The sequence below is a fragment of the Malaclemys terrapin genome, chromosome 1, assembly GCF_027887155.1.
Source record: "Malaclemys terrapin pileata isolate rMalTer1 chromosome 1, rMalTer1.hap1, whole genome shotgun sequence".
NCBI lineage: Eukaryota > Metazoa > Chordata > Testudines > Emydidae > Malaclemys > Malaclemys terrapin.
Window position 1 is genome coordinate 38,882,877 of NC_071505.1, and position 20,827 is coordinate 38,903,703.

Sequence of the window (20,827 nt, forward strand, 5' to 3'; positions counted from 1 at the left end):
CTCTCAGGATAAGTCAATGCTGTGGGTGGGAGTGAGCCTCCCAGCCTGGGTAGACAGATTTATGCTAACAGGTCTTGAACTAATGCACTAAAAATAGCAGCATGGACAGTCTGGCTCCAGTGGAGACTCGGGCCAGCCACCCAAGAGTCTGAAGAGCCTGAGCTGATGCCGTAGCCACAACGGCCATACTGCTATTTTTAGTGCGTCAGCTCAAGCTCCGTTAGCATGAGTCTGTCTACTCTCACTGTAAGGCAGGCTTTCCAGCCCTCAAGTCATCCTTGTAGCTCTTTTCTGAACTCTTTCCAGTTTAAAAGAGTGGACACCAGAACTGGACCGTATTCCGTAATGGTCTCACTGTCTTTTAAGAAATCATTCTAAATCTGCAAGGGAGGCCTGGGATAAATCCAATTTAACAGACACAGATTACTGGGTGAAAGGCAAGATATGACTTACAAGAATTTGTATTTATTTGGATTTCCATAAACCAATGGCCTAAACAGTTGCCTTTGTGAAAGGCAACAAGCCTCTTTTATAATTTAATTTCAAGGGCCTATTTCAGGTAATGAAGTTAACTGGCCTGACTAGCAAAACCAGCAATGTAGTTCAGCTCTCTTTCTTCAGTCTTGGACCTGCTGAAGAAGGAGTGCCCAGAAATCCACCTTTCATGATTTCCATTCCCAGGTATCCACAAGAATTGGCTTGAATCTGAATCATGATCTGGATCCACTAAGATAATTTCAGCTTCTCTAGGAGAAGTAACTGGCTTCTTGGGTCTCTGTCTTTGTCCTCTATATTTTATATCCTAGCATCACATGCCAGGATGATGGCTTAACATAGAATGGAAATCAAAGTATGTACTTCTGGGATTTGCACTCACTGAACATCCAAGGGCAGATTTATTCTGTCATAGTGGACTAATCTTACAAGTGGTGTAATGCCACTTAGAATCAAAGGTATCACACAAGGGATGAATTTGTCCCAGCATATTTACTGTATTATGCTAATAATTACACATTTGTCATACTTTAGCAATTATATTCTGCTATTCACTATAGACGGCTATTCAGAATTGTGCAACACTGGAAAAAAGATTATAGCAAAGACTGGAGTAGGGCAAACAGCAAAGACTGGGGTAGGGCATAGGTATTGATGTAAAGGCTGTGCTATCTCACTAATGACTAATCAACAAACACTAATCCCTTTAAGAGCTCAGTTCTGGAGGGGGATATCATTAGACATGGTATACAATCAGAAATACAGCATACAGAGTGTACCATAGGGATTAGTCCTGCACTATTAGGGAGATGGACTAGGTGAACTGATGAATCATTCCAATTTCTATGATTCCATGTGAAATATGCTCTTTTCTTCTCTTCTAAGTTAAATTAATTTTGGAAAGGTGATGTAATGACATTTGTTATAGAAGTATTGTTATTATTTCAATGCTAATATTTCTGTGCTCTAATCATCCTTTTGGAGTGAGCTTTAGGGAATCCTGCCACTTCCTTGGGTTAGGCAAGAAGTACAGTTCATGTATAGTTGTTTGCCATAAACATTCAGTTCTGTTGAACAATACCCAAGGTGGCAGCTTTTGAGGACATAAAAACACGTCTCTGGAAACAGTGTGACAGAGATGGTAATTTCCTGCAAAATCTTGGGGAGATATGACAGTGTTAAGTTTATTTATCATTGTGGGCCAGAGATTGTATCTATTTCTAAGAGGGAGGGTAACCACAGCCTCTTCAGGAACTAAGAATAGTGGGGGGTGTTTAGGCAAATTCATTCAGGTTACAATCTGAGTGAATTTGCCTAATCATGCCCCACTGTTCTCCACCTCCAGAGAGGCACCACCTCCTGGGGAAGCTCAACTGTACTAGTTCAGACTGGATTCTCCAGAGGCCAGCACACAAAGAAAGGACTTTTGGATAAACACCCTGAGTATAAACTGACTTAGGGCCTTCTTTCTGATCCAACAAATGGACAAGACCTTCTGTCTAAGGGGCCCCCAATCCTTCCTGGGAAGGGTTGGAAGGACTTGGCCCAGTCCATGTGCTTGTTCTGAGCAAAAGCTATCATCAACTTGTGACCACAGCAAAACCCCCTGAGGAGCCTGTTCTCTGGCCAGAACATGCTTTGGAGTTAGGGTGGTCTCTGGTAAGCTTATTAGCATTCCTGAATATATTGTTTTAATATGTTTTCTCTGTGATGCTTTTACCATATGAATAAATGTGCTTGCTTAGAAGAAGCTATGTGGTAACTTAAAACCATGGGCAATTACAACTGCTCATAGCTTCTGCAGAGAAAGCAAAGCATGGACTGCCTTTGCAGTGGGATTCAGAGTGTAGTCAGGGAACTATGCAGTCTAGAAAATCTCTGTCAGGAGAATGAGACATGCAAGTCTCCACCCAAGAGAGGTGAGGGCTGAGGAGCTGGGAGCCTAAAATGGGTGCCCTTGCTGCACCCACGGAAGGGGAATACAGGTGTAGTTACCCTGAACTGTGACTGTTAGTACAGCAGCATTGGTATAAAATGAGTTAGGCTGCCCTTCTCACAGCTGCCTAGACACAGAGATTTGAAGCAGGCAAGTCCAGCCTGTTTTAGTGAATTATTGTGTAGACTGGAAATAACAAACACACAAAAAGTTTGGGAGCTTGTATTTAAAAGTTGGAGAACTTGAAAGCTCACACCTTCCAATTCACTTCATCAGAGGTGATCTTTAACCTCAGAACATTTTTCCATTTCCCCTGATTGTAGTGCTTAAAGAAAAATGTTTGTCAACCCGCCAAACCTCAAACTTTGCATTAAAAACCTCTACATGGTCTCAGAAATTGTAAAAGCACTAACCAGAGTGCAGACAGTGTGTGGTGTACTTCAAGTAGTTAATGAACTGGTTTTATTTTGTCTAAAATCAGATGGACAGACGCCCTCCATACACTATTTCCTGTGCAGGACTAGCACAGCGAAATGAAAGTGGAGTTTTCATTGTAACACAGTTAGTCCCTGTCCATACAATGTTAGGTAATCTGTTTCAGTACAACTTTCCAAACACCAGTACAACCAACTATGGTTGTAATTTGGTTTTAAGCCACACACTGCACAATTACAAACCATCTGTATTACAAATAGGCCAAGAAGTTGTGCTCCAACTAATCTAGGCCAGTTTCTTAATAGAGTTCTAACATAGTTTTCAGTCATGTTGTGTTTGGCTGTAAACCAGATTACAGCAATAGTTGACTGCATTCTTACAGTTACAAGCCCCACTAAGAGCCTTGGTCAGAATGGGGAATTAATCAGTACTTGCTCAGGTAGGACATATCATCCAGAAGAGGACAATAGTACATTTACACATTTCAGTACTTTACACTGAAAACTCTTTCCATTTGAAATTTACATTAAAAATCAATATGGATTGTGAAATTAACCTGAAACACACAGAGTGCATTTTGAAACGGACAACATGGCATCAAAATTTAAACCTTATAGCAACCAAGATACACTTCTGAGAAGAGTGGTTGTTGGGGAATGCCATCATTATTGACACTGAGGGATATATGTGCTGGTTTTATGAAAAACTCAGAATAAAATCCAACAATATGCCAAATTCACCTGACTTTGGGTTCAGCACTAACTCAAAATTCAAACTAGGTTTGTCAAAGTGTTCATTAAGGTTCACAGACTCAGGCCCAGTGTTCAGTAGGACAGTAGAGTTTGGGACCATTGCTCTAGGATAGTGGCTCTCAACCTTTCCAGACTACTGCACCCCTTTCAGGAGTCTGATTTGTCTTGTGTACCCCAGGTTTCACCTCACTTAAAAACTACTTGCTTACAAAATCAGACATAAAAATACAAAAGTGTCACAGCCCACTGTTACTGAAAAATTACGGACTTTTTCATTTTTACCATATAATTATAAATCAATATAAATATAAATATAAATATTTCAATGCATGATATAGAGAGCAGTATAAACAAGTCATTGTATGAAATTTTAGTTTGTACTGACTTCACTAGCGCTTTTTATGTAGCCTATTGTAAGACAAGGCAAATATCTAGATGAGTTGATGTACCGCTTGGAAGACTGCTTTGTATGCCATGGGGTACGCGTACCTCTGGTTGAGAACCACTGCTCTAGGACACCCCAGAACTTTCTTTTGTGAGGGGAAACAGAAATAAAATTTTTAACATGAGGTTGTGGAATATGTAAGCGGATGGATTTTAATACTGTCATGTCTGCATTCAGAAGTGCTTGGTTATCTTCCTAACTGCATCAGATCCTTCTTTTTTAATCTTGGTTTTTGTGAGTTATGTACTCTGCATTTCCTGATGAACTGATTAACATTCTGCTGATGTTATAGGCAATTCCTTTATAAGAACAGAAGAAATGAGGAACAAAAAGTTCAAAACAGCCTACTCTGTGAGCACCCAACCAATTAGAGGAACAAGAGTAGCTGATCTTTAAAGTACTTCTAAAAATAAATCTTCATTGTTGTTCCCTTATCAACCGATTTAGGGTCATATAGTGCCGGAGAGGCCCAAGCTCACGTGCAGGGTAGTATGGGACTGTGCTGCCCTAGGAAGAGTGCCAGGAAAGATTGTGTCTCCAGAAGCACAATCTCTACTCAAGCTCCCTGGTATGCAGAGGGAGTCGCTGCTTCATCATCCCTGGAGATGATACAGCCTGCTCTCTCATGTGCCTGGCGAACTCCAAGGGACAATGTGGGTAGGAGCCAGGGTCACAATACTGCCTCCTCCCTGTCTGCTGCGCAATGTCTAGTAGTCCCTTTCTTTGAGTGCAGGGACTGCTATGCTGACTGGGACTCTTCATGGTTAGTGTGAGGGGGAAAGCTCCTTGCCTCCAGCATCTGCACTGGGGACAGATACAATCAGGCCCATAAGAAGCAACAATGAAAGGAGAGATTCACATCCAACTCTCCAAAGAGACAGTGTGGGATCTTAAAAGGAGGCGGTATAATCATATGGATCTCCTGTCTCCGTCTGGGTGCAGAACACATCATAGAAGAAAAGAAACTTTCAGCTTTATTGATTGCTTTTTTCCAAATCTGAGGGAATAAAGGGTTGCCACTAGGTGGCCCTCAGAGCCTACAAAAATCCCTGCTCCACTTCAGTGCAGTTCAAAAATGATTTGCAGCAAGTATTTACTTAAAAAGAAAATATTTCCAACCACTGGAGGGTAAGTTAATATAATCGTGCTTGGGGGACCTGATGACTCAGTACAGGGGTAATAGGACATGGAGCCTTTTTCCTAGGTCACCAGTTCAAACTTGGCCCATGGGAATATATTGATTTTATTTATACAGAGTCAGATTTTTAAAGATATTTAGATACTTAAAGCTGCAGAGAGGCTCCTAGTGGCATTTTCAAAAGCACTTAGGCAACTAATCCTAGGCATCTAGGCATTTTTGAAAAATCTCAGTGGGCGTCTTTCTGTTTCTTTGGGCACCTAAATATCTTTACAGATCTGGCCCATAGTCACCAAAGCTGGGCAAACTGCAAATATTGTTCTGAGGATTTGTCTGCATTTTTAAACAAACTCATTTGATCCATGGTTGGACCCTTTTTGTGCATGCCTTCTGGGAGTACTTCAGTGAAGGAGTTACTGGTGTGAATGTTTTCTGAAATAGTGAATTTGAAGTGACTAAATAGCTAGAGAGCGCATATTTCAAATGTGTAGTCAAAGATCAGATCCTCAATGGGATTCAGGCACCTAAATACCTTTGAGGATGTGGGCCCAAGAGTATTGCACCAAAAATCTGATACTAATGTAACTCTTTTACCAGGTGGAGCCAGCAGGAACCAGGGCCGGGCTCAATATGTTCCTTTCCATCGATACAACACAGAACTGGCTCAAGCCTCTACCCAATAACCTAGGGAAATTATACACCACCCTTGGGTGCCTCTGAGAGGCAATATTTCCCCACTCACAAGCACAGAGTCTGAGTGTAGAAAAGAAACTTTTCATAAAAGGAGGGAAGTAACTCAGTGTTAATTTGGGAAAACACCACAAACAGGGTTCATAAACATAAGCCTTGAGCAAAAGACCCACCCCCAAGGAAGTTGGGCAATGTCCTCATCCACTCAGGTTCTTAAGTCTAGCAACTCAAAAGTCCCTTTAACGTGCCGACCCTTCTCTGCACCCCACTCACTATCACTGTCCTTGGTCAGTGGAGACTCAGAAGTGCATCTGCAGAGTTTGCCTCCCACCCTGGGTGGAGGGGAGGAGGCACCTTATTCACTCCGCTGCTCGGGCACTCGCTCACCGCCCCCTTCTGCCAGCCGCCCTGCTGGCTGATCACCATTCCTCTCTGCGGCGCTCTGCTCTGGCCCTCTCCGCCAGCCACCTTGCTGGCCACTCACTGCACCGCCTGGCCACCCCACCAACCCTGCTTCTAACTGCCTGGCTGCCTCACCAGCTCTGGTTCCTCTCTGCTGGCTGTCCTGCCAGCTGCAGTTCCTCACTGCCTCACCAGCTGGCTTGTTCTGCTCACCACCTCACCAGCCACTCATTCGCGAGCTGTCAGTCACCATCTGCTGCCACCTGCCTCTCTGCTGTGACCTCTGCACATCAGTCTTTAGTAATTTTCAGCTCTTTGCAGGCTGGGCAGAAACACTGCCCCATCTCAAGTAATTTCAGCTCTCAGTGATTTTTAGCTCTTAGCATGCTGGGCAGAAACACAGTCCCACCACCAGTGATCTCAGCTCTGATTGAGCATTTAAAATAACAAAGAGGCTCCAAATGAAGCCTATTTAGCTCTTTATTGAAGACTGGGGGGAGGGGTTAAACCAGTACAGGGAGGACCCTTGTGGGGAGTCCACACCTCCTGGCTGGGATACCTGTCCCCACCCCTCTTACTTACACAGGGCTCTGGCATTCGAGTCCCTGGCTTAATGAGGTCCTTTCAGCTGAGGGTGACCGCCTCATTTGGGACAGGTTAAGCACAGTTCTTCTCCCCTTTATTCATACAATAGTGACAACATTGGTAACAGCATTTTACTACCCCTGCATTCAGTACTAAAGTAATTTGTACCCAACACCAGCCAAAGTTGATTACTTGGAGCAACACACCACTCTATCTGCTGGATAGCTAAGCAGAGCAGGAGCAAACTGTATTTACATGAACACACCTAAAGTCTCTCCCCCTCCCAGCTAGCTGTCAGGGAAGAATTCATTCAGACCCTGCTTACATCAAGATGCTCATCCAATCAGGGAACAGAAATATCCCTATGATCTGTGTGCCCAGTGTCAACAGCTCCCATTTTGGATGTCACAATGAACTGCTTGTGAACAAGTTACAGACCAGGAATTATTCCAATAACTATGAATAACAAATCAGAGAAAACTGGATTTGTTCGCATGCAGTTCACGAACAGGAAAAGAGGCTAAGTTTGCCAAGTATATTATTTGTTACAAATTACTCACCCACCTCTAATACTGAACAAAAGTCTCCATCAGAGGGCCATTCAAAGAAGTATGTGAATGGAGCTAATGACTTCAGTTTCTAGTTCACGGGTGTCAACATTAATAAAAAAAATCTAAAAGCAAAGAACTGTAATTGATTTCTTGTCGGCAGGCTCGGCAGAATGTAAGAGTTGGATGGGCATGTATACTGAGCTATCCTAGCTAACCTCAAGAGAGAGTCCCTTCCAGATGAGGGCTGACATATACTGGTGGAGAAGTCTGTCCTGATACTGCCTGAGGAGTACCTGCTCTGTGAATAAACACAGGGCCCCGCTACTGTCAATTTGGCATCTTTCATGAACACAAAATTAACATTTTTAATAAATGATCCCAACAGTAGAAAGGCACTCTCCTTCTTACTCTAGATTCTATGGCACCAGTGTGCCCCCTATCTTGGATAGCAGTAAGTTTTAAATAAATTAAATACTTTTCATATAAACAATACAGCTTATAGTTGTGACTGCATTTTATTTTGCTGAGAGAGAGACATTTCTTTGAGGTTTACAAGCTGTTTATCACACTCACATTTTAGAGAAAATAGAAGAAAAAAAAAGCAAAGCTGCTGTTAGGATGGATAGAATCAGAATAAGAGAGAAAAGTTCTGAATCTCTTTATCTAACAAGGTAAAAAAAGACACAAAACTAATAGTGCAGGAATGTTTAAAACAATGCAGGTTTTATTTTAGTTTGTTTGTTTTTTTAGCAGTTAAGGCCTCAGTGAGAATTGATCAAGCCTCTCTCATATAAGTGACTTACAGTTAGAAATATGAGATAACACTGAGTTTGGGAGGGAGAGAAGTACGTTGAGGCCTAATTAAGGAACATGCTTTGTAATCTGGGACAACTGACAGAATGGAAGCAAAGACTTAGTTACCATTTTGCAGAACTTTTCAGGTTCTTTTGTATGGGCAAAACCAAACATTCTAATTAATTGGATTTATTTACAGTAACTGGTTTGGGGGTAAAAATAACTGCCTTGGCACTGATGCAAAGAAATATAATTGTCCACAGCTGAGACAGACATTCCAGATGTGATGTGGGGCACACTATTAAAGGCCAGCAAGTCTTTGTTGTGATTTAAACTCACAGCTGGACTGGATTAGACTGGCATAGGAACTGCCTTGTACAGTCAGAGGTAATATAATGCAAAGATGCAGGCCAGGCTCCCCAAATGAAGACAAAATGTTGTTTTGGGGAAAATAGAGAGACAGTTTCATTCCAGCACTCTGTTCACTGAAGTAGGAAACTGATAGCCTCTTGGGGCTCCCTGCTCACAATGCCTCTCTTTCATGAATTGTGCAGCTTGAAACCTTAGTATAATCTATCTAGCAATAAATTGCCACCTAGCTCCACTTAGTGGATTACTATAGTGAGCGACTGCCAAATTAATACAGTCGTAAATGCATCAACATTTGTGAAAAACAAATAGATCAAGTATCAGCAACTTTTAGCACAATGCTTTTCATATGAGACTGCAGATATTTCCAATTATTTTTGTAATATATGTGTGGCCAGATGGAGGTGTCCAAATTGGTTTGAACTATCTGCATATCAGGCTGTTGAGAGACAAGAAGATCACTTCACCATCTGAAGAAAAGGAGAAGGAATTTGCAGGAAAACTCTGAGTTCAGTTTTCCCATACATTGTCAGTGAGAGATTAGTGTTCCCATGAGCACTCACAAGCTTTCCCATGACTCCCCTGGCTTTTCAACAGACAGTGCTATAAATGTGACTGTCTATACCTCTAATTCTTTTAAGGGAAATTGCACTTACTAATGGATATATTATCCCAGGCATTTAAACTAACATTAAAAGGGATGTTATTTCAATTAATCTAACTGAGAAAGTGTTGTCTTTATATTTCTTTGTTTTTTCAGCATACCTGTTCAGAACTACAACACTTAACCTGATACAGATCATGACAATTCCCAGCCCGTCTATCCATCAGGAACTGGATTCTTTAAAAAGCTAGTGGCCTAAATTTTCAGATGTGTCTACTGATTTTGGGTGCCTCCATTTTTGGGTGCCCACTTGAACACATTAAAGGGGCTTGATTTTCAGAGGCCAAGGGTCCAGTGATTCAAAAAAACCCACACCCCTTTAAGATGTCTGAAGTTGGGCACCCAAAATTACGATTCACTTTTGACATAGATATTGGGACTCTGTATGTTGTGTACACTGCACAACCTTTCCTACAAAAGTAAAGCTGACATGATTAAAAGGCTCTCCTGAGAAACTACATTATTAACTCAGAGCCATATAATTTTATCTTTACTTGTGCTGTCAGCCACCAAACTTCCCTAGAAGAGATAAGGGGCTGTCTATCAGCTTATACCTCTGTGCCATTGTGACAGAATGTACCTGTGTCCACGCTCCACACACTATTGTAATAATCTTTGTACAAAGTATGTCTTGTAAGTTATCATTTGAAAACTCATCATTTGCTGGTCAATATTGTCCTGATAAAATATGTGTTGCAACATTATACATGAAGTTATAAGATTCTGCGGTGTGGTGTTATTAAACACATGTTCCAAACTGAGGCTGGCAAACAGGTCTGTCTCAAACAAAGGAATGTGTGCTCTGCTGAATTTGCATGTAAGCAGTAAACAGAAGTCATCAAGCAGGAAGGAAAACAAAGGATGCTCAAACAGGTGAGAAAAGGGGCAGCGAACGTCCTTCCATATAGACTCTTTGTCTCCGGAATCTCAGCTGGAAATATTTTTCTAAAGGGGGACTGAAACTATACAAAGAAGGGACGGACACCCAAGACACTGCCCCCCATCCATCACATTCACGGCACCACAGCAACAAAGGAAGCATTTGTTGAATTCTAAGAGAAGGGGTCCTGACCTAAGAAGTTTGGTCAGTAAGACTGCTGAAAGCACAAAAACTTTGCTTTGAATTTAACATAGTTTGTTAAATTAGGCACCAGTTGCATTTTATCTTTATTTTTCTTGTATCCATTTCTGACTTCTATGCCTCATTACTTGTCCTCACTGAAAATCTCTCTCTTCGTAGTTAATAAACTTGTTTATTGTTTTATCTAATCCAGTGTGTTTAAACTGAACTGCTTGGGAAACTCCATTTGGGGTAACAAAGTGTGTGCATATTATTTCTATTAAAGAAATAATGGACTTCATATACACTTGTATTGTGCAGGAGGGGGCTGGGCAGTACAGGATGTACATTTCTGGGGGAAACTAAGACTGGAAGTGTGTTGGGGTCACCCTGCAGTATCTGACTGGCTGCAGCACACACACGGACATAGCTGGGAGTGACTTGCACTCTGGAGGTTGTTTGTGACCATTCCAGACTGAAGGCTACAGCAGCAAAGCATTGTAAAGGGTATCCCAGGTTAGAGGGCAGGGGTGTCACAGCTACTCATTAATCTGGATTATACCCTGCTATGTCACAACCAGCTCTTGTGAAATCTTCAGTGCTGCTTCCCCATCTCTGAATGGTAAGTGCTAACAGAGGTTGCTGCATTAGAGAATCCATAAGCAGTGGTAAATTAGTTTTACATAGTAAAGGAAGGCATAAGAAGTCATTATGGTCACTTACTAACAGGAGATCTCATGAAAAAGAAAGAATTCCTATAGGGAGCCAACATTAGCAACCCTAACTGATGATTTCTCCATTAATGGAAATATCAAACAAGTTAGAGAATTTCCCTTAGGTATTTTTAAACATTAGCTCTCTGGCAGCCCAAGTCAAAATTTAAGGTATGGCACAGCAAATTTCAGATAGACAAGGACATTATTGAAAGGGATGGCAGGTTTTACCCTTGAGTAGGCCAGCCTTTTCTAGTTTTCTCCCTAATGCGTCAGAAACAGCTATTCTGCCTTTCTGTGAAAGAGCCTGAACTCTGAAATAAGGACATACCCAGGGACAGTAAAAAATTACTGGAAATGGTACAGCCAATACTGCACTGAGGCAGAAAGTTATGTGTAGTCTAACAGGAGTGAGTGTGGAACATTATTGTCCTGTGGAAGACACATTTATTGAGTTGGCGTATTCATTTTTAGTGTGCAACTTGTAGCCAATGCTTTTAGTTTATTATCCATTTATTGTGTGATATTGGGATTAATCAATATGTTATATCATACATATTCATTGTATGTTAATTAGAATTAATGTATAGGATTATAAAAATAGAAGATTGATCAGTATTGAGAGGAAAAGAGGCCTGGAACGCAAGGCCTGTAGGCTGAGGTCTGCAAGATTCTGCTTAAGCTATTCTAGGCCCTGGAGACAAGAAACGATGACATAAGTGATCAGAAAATGACCCGATGCTCTAAGATGATGGGAAAAGAGGTACCAAGTTGTAATATTGCACAAAATTACCCAGATTAATATAGAGCATAAAATACTGTAAAGGTGCATCTGTCTCCGACATGTGTCTTAACCACAGGATATAGGTTGTGCATTAATGCTAATGAGAATAAAGGGAACTTACACAGCCTATAGAAAATTGGGATCTCTTAAATTTCCAGGGGACACAGACCAATACGAGAAAAGAGGGTTGACACTTTGATGGACATGCGCAGAATGTAGGTATAGACAGAATCACATTATAAAAAGGGGATGCCCAGAAGGGGAAAATTGAGCTACCTATGGGAGACTCCAGCATGAACCATCCTTCTACTGATGGTCAAGCCATGAGAGACTCATCAGATCCTAACACTATTGTTAAGGATGTTATTATAACTATGTCTGTAACTTGTACATAGGTCTGTATAGAATTTCTATATGCTTGGGTAATTATAACTTTAATTGTAACTTTAATAAAACTTGAAAAGCAGACTAGACCTTGTACTTGTGAATATATGTGTGGTCACTACCCTTGGTCTTTATGTGTTCCTAGAGACTCTAAATTTGAAGCAAGTAGCAGAAGTGAGTTTCATTCTGTTAAACCTGAAACCGTAGCCGCCAGAGCCGAACCCACAGTGGTGTAATACCATGTTACAAAATTCACTTTAAAGCAAATAAAAGGCTACAAACTTTGTAGAATTTGCTTTCCTTGTTGATCTTCTAGAGCCCAGATTTGCTAGCCTTTGTATTTCATCACTTTTTTCTCCCTGCATGTGGGGAAGGGGTGAAGGATGTGGATTTAGTTAGTGCTAGTGATGTTAAGCCACTTAATATTAGTAGGTGGATGAATATATATCTATGTGGTAGAAGTAATCCTTTATATAGTTTGATGGTTTCAGTATTAAATTGTACACAACATAGCATTGTTTAAATTTTGCAAAAGCACCCCGAGCAATATGACATTTAAAAATAACAAAAGAAACTAAATAATAAATTGGCCCTGTCAACACTGGTTCTCCACTTGTGAAGTAACTCCCTGCTCTCCATGTGTCTGTATATAATGCCTGCATCTGTAACTTTCACTCTATGCATCCGAAGAAGTGAGGTTTTTACTCACGAAAGCTTATGCCCAAATAAATCTGTTAGTCTTTAAGGTGCCACCAGACTCCTTGTTGTTTTTGTAGATACAGACTAACACGGCTACCCCCTGATACTTAAATAATAAACTTGTTTAAATTGCTAATTTTGTCTATCATCCAAATATTGGCAACTACAGACAAAAAACAAAATATTGTGGGGGAGGAAGGGCAGGGAGGACTAGTTCCTGAGGTGATGGGTTATCCCCAAAGACTTGGGAGAGGAAAGAAGCCCTTTTGGAACAAAACAGCACCATGAAAATACATAAACACTCTTCTAAATTAGAAATACTTGTTCCCAACACACCACACTGACAGAACTCTATTTCTGTCTCGCTCTACATATATGACACAACCAAAAGATGGTTCATTGCCCAGCATAACAAATTATTTGTCTACTCTATTCTCTTATATTGGAAGATCACTAGTTAGTGTAGGCTGGGATTTTCTTATAAAGTCTATGGTAGTTAGGTGCCTGAATAACAATTCAATGGGATTGATAACTCCCTTTATCTCCTTTGAAATTCCCTTCTGTAAATTCTATTTTTTTAATAAGGATTTCTGCAATCCTGGGCTGCTAAACTAATTGATGGTCCCTTCCTGAATCCTCTCCTATATTTCTTTACTGGAGCTCATTGCAATGCTGGCAGATCAGGTGTCAGTTCCTGCCAAGGCCGCCAGTGTCAGCTGAGCACTGACAAATTCATAGCTGGAAACCAGACCAGCTCACCTGTATGTTAGTATTGTTCAAAATAGGTGTTAGACTTAGACAAATATGTTTAGTGTTTAGACTCTGTGGAATCCTTGTAAGTTGCTACAGGCATTAATTTCACTTGTGCTGCCTGAATCCCATGCTTTAAGGTGATATGTAAGTTCTGGTTTATAAGTGTAAAAATGCTTGCTCTGATCCTGTGAACCCAGTCAGGAGGAATGGTCTACTGCCCATCGAGAAGGACTATAAAAATTAAATGGGCCATTGTGGACATCACAGTACAAAGACGTGGTTAATGGCCCTCTCATATCTGTGAAGGTGCTAACGTACAAGAGAGCGCTCTCATCAGCTTGAATGCTGGAAGAAGAGGATAAAATAGGGACACAAGAAAATTTTCTCTCTCTCTTTGCTGTTTGGGCTCTCACAGGGCTGGAGCTAGGAATTAGAGGCAGAGATCCCCAGGGCCAACCTGCGGTAGCCTTAAAAACATTCAGAGCTGACAGACTACAACAACTCTCCCCTTTTGGAACCATAGACTGAACTCATTTGTGTATATATGTTTCCTGCTTTAACCTGTAAATAACTTTCTCATTTCTTTTTCCTAGTTAAGAAATCCTTAGTTAGTTTACTATAGGACTGGCTACAACTGTTGTCTTTGGTGTGAGATCGGAGGTACAAACTGACCTGGGGTAAGTGACAGATCTCTTGGAACTGGGAGCAACCTAAATATTTTGTGATATTTGGGATATGGCAACCAACTATCATTAAGCCCAGCTTGCCTGGGTAGCAAGATAGACTGGAGTGACCAACGGGACTGTCTGTGACTCCATGGTAAGACTTCATGGTGCTTCAGGAACTTACATTTGTTACTGGGTTGGTGAAATCTAATTATAGAACATACCCCCAGTTTGGGGTTTCTGTCCTGCTTTTAGACAGTCTGCCCTGAGATTGGCAGTCCTGGTCATGAACCACTCCAGACAGCACAACACTTATGACGAACACAGCCATGAGATTTCTGTCAGAGAAACAGCAGTGACAGTGAAGCAGTTTCTATTGATCCAGAGAGTGGAACTATGCAAGACATTTAGAAATGCAGTGGAGAAAGTTAAAAACCTCCATTGAGAGTAACTCGCTTTTCCATTTTGTTTTGTCTGGGCAGCTATGATGACTCTTTATCTCACTTTTGTTCTCAGTTTTGTCTGTCAAAAATAAAGTGCATCAGTTTTTGCAAAACCTCAGGAGATGGCAATGCATGGATAAAAGTACATCAGTGCAAGAAAAATTCATTCTGTTCCTGTACTCCTTTCTGTTAGTTGCTTCATGTTGTTTTATTCTTAGTAAAGATATTTTCCCACAGCTATGATCCTAAGATCCTGAGTGATAGACATCAACTAACTTGAATACAATATCAGAAGCAGGAAATAGACAACATTTGTCTGTCTGATGGTATTGCACCTGAGACTGAAAATCATACAGTTGAGAAATGGAGCTGGATATTACTGATATCTTGTTCCTTTCTCAACTGACACGGAAATGACACACATGGTTGGTAAAGCCACACAGGGTACTACTGTTGCAATGCTAGGTTATCAGATTAAATGTATCCGATGCATTTCTGAAATGCCTAACATCCTGCAGCAAATAAAATTGGGTCAGTGGATGTAACAAATACATAGGAAGAAAATGTATCTAAAAAGAGAAAGTAGTAAGCATATTAAGTGATAACATCTGTTTTTATATATATGCCGTCTTTTTATCCCATTTCTTTGGAGATAAGGCACTATCAGCCGCATGTATAGGTACTTCCTTACACCAGTAATGCAGACACTGCCTTGTGGTATTAGAATAACCCTGTAGAGTTGTTTCTTTGAGGTCCTAGAGTGGACTGAAGTCAGTTAAATTCTAGTGAAACCTAATTTTTTGGTAATAAAATCCTACTCCAGCTCCTAGTAGCTGTGGAAAACTCTACTAGGCTAGCTGCAGACTTGATATTTTGTACTTCACATTTTATTGCATGAATTTAATGCTCATGAAAAGTGTCAGATAGACAGCCCTGGAATCTGGAGTCCTATCTCTATCCACAGAACAGGTTCAACACAGTGCGCCACCAACATGTGTTAGTGACATTGGGAGCGCACCTCTGACAGTTAAAAGAACCTTTCAATCCCCATGACTAGGGCTCTACCAAATTCATGGTCCATGAGAGTTTCCTGCACCCAGAGGAGGTTCCTGGAGGTGGGTCTGACCCGGCCCTGGGAGCAGCCTGTGCAGTGGAAGAGAAAGTCCCATCCCTCCCCAGCCGCACCAGGACTAGCAATTGGAGCCTGGTGCAAGGTAGAAGCCCCTAGCTGAGGTACCCCCAGCCCTGTCTCTCCCTGTCTCTGGACCCAGCACTTGTGGGTTAAAGGGCCTTGGGCTGGCTGTGTGTATTTGTGGGGTGACCACGGTGCCTTGGGTGGTCATCCACGTCACCCATCCATAAGACCAGCCCTGCCCCCCTGCAAAAAGTGACAACCTCACCCCATTCTATGCCACCCTCTCTTCTGTGCTGCTGCTGCCTTCAGAGCTGGGTGCCCAGCCAGCAGCCACTGCTCTCCACTCTCCAGCTTCCCAGTTCTGAAGGCAATGCAGAAGTACGGGTGGCAATCCTGCAACGCTCCTACAATAGCTGGATTTCATGGGGGAGACCAGATTTCACAGTCTGTGACGTGTTTTTCACAGCCATAAATTTGGTAGAGTCCTACCCATGACCATTGAGTGCTGTGCTTGTCTGATGGGAGTCCCAAAGTTGCCTGTTATGGTGTTGGTATTGGTAAGAGGACACATGGAAGTTGATTGTGATAATCAACTCATTTCCGAGAGGGCACCTAACAGTCAGCTGGTGCAAAACTATTATCATGGACATAGGTTGGCAATAAAAATCGTTGCATTCCATATCCAACTCACTGAGTCCCCCAGACCCCCAGCTATCAGGTGCCTTAAAGAACTGAGCTAGAGGAATATATTCAGGAGCATGTCTATTTTAGCAAGAAAGTCTCCAGTGTACAGCAACATTGAATAATAGACAATCTGGTCAGTGCCCAGCATAGAAATACAGTACTAAGGCAAAGTACCCACCTGCTGATCGGCAGGCTTTTCCACATCCAGAGGTAAAGAAGTGGCATTACAATAATAATAAGAGGTATACTTCATAGGGAACTGTATGATTTGCACAGGTGGAGGAGGACAGACCGCCTCATTTGTAAGGGAGATGAGCTCTGTGTGGTTGAAAAGTCCCTGTCAGGCTTGTTAACAGGAGGGTTGGGGGTAGTTTATACACAGAAAGCAAACAAAAACATGGGACTATCAATAGAGAACAGAATATATATAATAATATATAATATATATAATGCCAGCCATCATCCTGTCCATTCTGCTTGTAAGTTTTCCTTTTCCACATCCTCTGCCTGTTTTATGTCTTTCCAAACTCTTTGGGTAGAGGCAGTGTCTTTCTACCTTGTATGTATGTATGGTGCCTAGGCCAGATTGTGTACTAGTGCAATATAATAAATACTTCACTGCTAATAATTTGGATGGCTTTCACTGATGAAGGCCAGACTGGCTTTATTTCCTTCAAGTTTTCCCCAAAAGAGGCATGGATTAATGCTGTTCTTACACCATTATTTCACACCATATTTGGGCTAGTTGTGAGCCCCTCACCCCAACTGATTATTCCTGCTGGAGGCAAGACTAATCCAAGCAGGGGAAGTTGGCTAGTTGCTGCAGGAGAATCAATGGTTTCCACATTAACACATGGGGCTCATCTTGATCACTTAGTCTTCCCTGAACACCAGCCCCTTACTCATGCACAGGGTTCACGCATGGATGGGTTAGCCCTGTGCATTTGGGGAGGGATCAGGGAACAACAGCTATGTTCACTAGTTCTTCTGACTGTCTTTTTCCCCCACACACAGAAGGACCAGCAGAATTTGGTGTGCACATTTTTTTCTTTCTCTGTATGAGTAGAGCTAAAGGACCTGTAGTGTCTCATTGGGGTGGTGCTAATTCAGGTAGGCATCCCACAGCCCTCCTTGCTGGGGCTATGTTGATTCAGGGCAGCTTCTCTCCTCTTTACTTAGTCCTTGACTTCCCTAGGCTGGAAGGGATCAGCAGACAGCGCCACTTCCCTGTCACAACCAAGGAGGGAGCATATATACTGCCCTCCTTCCCAGAGCTTGTTCCAGTTGACCGGGAGAGAAGGAAGCCTTGCCCCACCCTATCCTACAAGGCTTATAGGTCCTGAGCCTTTAAAGAAATGGTAGCCTGGGTCACCCCCACACCCAATCCCCAAACATTAACTATTTCCTCTGCACCGTCTTCCTCTCTCCCAGCACCTGCCTCTGCCCTTCTGTAGACCTTCATCCAGGAACCTTAAAGGGACACACTATGGAAAAGGGGTTGACAGATCCCTAGTCCCTACTATCTTTAAAGGGGACAGTCCCTTTTACACTCACCATTTGTGCCTGCCCAGAAAATCTTGAAAATGTGGACCCAAAAACCTCAAACACTAGAAGGCAAATAAAAAGACCCCTGCATTTATTATTTTTGTAAAGTCTTCTGATTTTTAAGCCAATCTCATGATTTTGGGAGCCTGACTCAAAAGAACATGAACATAAGAACAGCCATACTGGGTCAGACCAGAAGCTCATCTAGGCCAGTATCCTGTTTTCCAACAGTGACCAATGCCAGGTGCCCCAGAGGGAATGAACAGAACAGGTAATCATCAAGTGACCCATCCCCTGTTGCCCATTTCCAGTTTCTGGCATGATGTCTGAATGCCTAGGGATGGCAATATTGCCAACTGAGGATCTGGCCCTTTAATTGCAGAGCTCCAGAAGTTAGCTTCACTCCCTAGCATCAGTGCCAGTAGTACTGGAGTTTCATAGATTCTAGGACTGGAAGGGACCTCGAGAGGTCATCGAGTCCAGTCCCCTGCCTGCATGGCAGGACCAAATACTGTCTAGACCATCCCTGATAGACATTTATCTAACCTACTCTTAAATAACTCCAGAGATGGAGATCCCACAACCTCCCTAGGCAATTTATTCCAGTGTTTAACCACCCTGACAGTTAGGAACTTTTTCCTAATGTCCAACCTAGACCTCCCTTGCTGCAGTTTAAGCCCATTGTTTCTTGTTCTATCCTTAGTAGCTAAGATGAACAAGTTTTCTCCCTCCTCCTCATGACACCCTTTTAGATACCTGAAAACTGCTATCATGTCCCCTCTCAGTCTTCTCTTTTCCAAACTAAACAAACCCAATTCTTTCAGCCTTCCTTCATAGGTCATGTTCTCAAGACCTTTAATCATTCTTGTTGCTCTTCTCTGGACCCTCTCCAATTTCTCCACATCTTTCTTGAAATGCGGTGCCCAGAACTGGACACAATACTCCAGCTGAGACCTAACCAGAACAGAGAAGAGCGGAAGAATGACTTCTCGTGTCTTGCTCACAACACACTTGTTAATACATCCCAGAATCATGTTTGCTTTTTTTGCAACAGCATCACACTGACGACTCATATTTAGCTTGTGGTCCACTATAACCCCTAGATCTCTTTCTGCCGTACTCCTTCCTAGACAGTCTCTTCCCATTCTGTATGTGTGAAACTGATTTTTTCTTCCTAAGTGGAGCACTTTGCATTTGTCTTTGTTAAACTTCATCCTGTTTAACTCAGACCGTTTCTCCAATTTGTCCAGATCATTTTGAATTATGACCCTGTCCTCCAAAGCAGTTGCAATCCCTCCCAGTTTGGTATCATCCGCAAACTTAATAAGCGCACTTTCTATGCCAATATCTATTCTCAGATTAAAGTAAATGAGACAAAATGATATGTAACTAGCCTGGTCATTTAAATGTAAACTTCATAGTATAAAAATCTAATCTTGTATTTCCATTTTTCTGAAAATGTTTGTTTTTGAAATTGTCAATAGTGACAAGTCATTCGTGTATCACGTTAAAGACTGTTGCTTTATCGTCTAACTAAAAATTGATTTATCATCATTATACAGGTTGAGAATGAATTCGTGTACTTTTAGTTTATGATTTTAAATGTTGACTTGCAGTGTCTTGGGTCCTGGTAAAAGGCCATTTGCGCCTGTTTCAAGAGACTCTCCAGGAGTGGATACAATTTTAAAGAAAGATATGTAAATAAGCAAACTGAAAGCAAACAAAAGAGAGCTCTCACCAAATGAGAGCTAACATTTATTACTACTACTACTATGCCAGCAGCCTTGAAATTCTAAAGCTGGGTTTCCTAAATTTGACTCTGTTGCAAAGAAACCAAAAATTCCATCCCCCCCACCCCCCCTTTTTTTTTTTTTTTTTTTTTTTTTTTTTTTTAAAGTGAGCACATTCAAGTTTGTTCTTAACCTTTGATATTTTCCTTCAGTCTGAGCAGATTACTGTGGTATCAGTGGAATGCAGCAGATTGTAAAGGAGTCAAGGAGATATTTGAAAATAGATTTATTCAGCCTTGCCAGACAAACAGCACTTCTGTTGACAGAGTGAAAATACAGAGCCTGAAAGAAGTCTGTACTAAATATAACTCAGTCTCAGTATCCTAATGCTTGTCTAGAGTTTGTTTATTTACATATTTTGTTTATTTAAAGTTATACCCACTGCAGGAAAGCCTCCTTAAGAAGGCATAGATGGCCTGTTTTATAGGACCTAAGACATTCATAGACTTTAAGGTCAGAAGGGACCATTATGATTCATATTCATAGATTCATAGATTCTAGGACTGGAAGGGACCTCGAGAGGTCATCGAGTCCAGTCCCCTGCCCGCATGGCAGGACCAAATACTGCCTAGACCATCCCTAGTAGACATTTATCTAACCTACCCTTAAATATCTCCAGAGACGGAGATTCCACAACCTCCCTAGGCAATTTGTTCCAGTGTTTAACCACCCTGACAGTTAGGAACTTTTTCCTAATGTCCAATCTAGACCTCCCTTGCTGCAGTTTAAACCCATTGTTTCTGGTTCTATCCTTAGAGGCTAAGGTGAACAAGTTCTCTCCCTCCTCCTTATGACACCCTTTTATATACCTGAAAACTGCTATCATGTCCCCTCTCAGTCTTCTCTTTTCCAAACTAAACAAACCCAATTCTTTCAGCCTTCCTTCATAGGTCATGTTCTCAAGACCTTTAATCA